Below are 847 nucleotides of genomic sequence, written 5' to 3' on the forward strand. Positions count from 1 at the left end.
AGAGAAACCAAAAGATGCCAACAGCACTGCATAACACTTGACGAAACACAAACACTTTGCGGACTTCGGACATCGAAAGAGGGGTAAAAAGGAGAATGGCATTAGAAAGCCTACGTATACAACAAAAACTAGAGAATGCGATCAACTTTAAAGAGGACGTGGATAACACCAACAACGTTTATGCAGCTGTAATCATCTATATATATAAATGTGAACGTCTGTTTGTTTATTACCTTATAACTTTTGAACCGCGGACACGGAATCGCACGAAACTTTTCACACTTATTTGTTTTTATCCCGGGAAGGTTATAAGCATAGAGAAAAATCGGCAGTACTGGAAAAGGGGGCGTGGCACCTCCCATACTAACTAAAATTTTAATTTTGTATATGTCTTAAAATATTGGCGGTAGAGTACTGGAACATGGTGTCGTGATAAATGAAATTAATTCCATACTCATTGGAAAAAATGGGCGGAGTTGGAAAAGGGGACGTGGAACCAGCGTTGCCAGGTTGCCGTTTTTAACGTCATTTGAACGTTTTTTGTATCCTGTTGACGTTTGGACGTTTTTTGTGTAAAAATTGACGTTTGTTAACTTCCCAGTAATTTTTCTCTGTTACTAAATCTTGTAACTAGAACTGGTTTTGAATTACTTTCTTAATAAATCTTTACAAGCTTTGTGTTTTGCAGCAGCTGCTTCAAAAGATTATTATTCTTTGGACACAGATGACTTAAATATGATACAAACCAAGTATACGCGCATTTTTTTTTTGATTCTTGGACAAAGGCTGGTTGTGTAAACACTTGAGGTTACGAGACTAATTGTAATGTTTGCAATTGCTCATTAAA

This window comes from Rhagoletis pomonella, unplaced genomic scaffold, assembly GCF_013731165.1.
Source record: "Rhagoletis pomonella isolate Grant_MI unplaced genomic scaffold, Rhpom_1.0 Rhpom_scaffold_00002, whole genome shotgun sequence".
Classification (NCBI taxonomy): Eukaryota; Metazoa; Arthropoda; class Insecta; order Diptera; family Tephritidae; genus Rhagoletis; species Rhagoletis pomonella.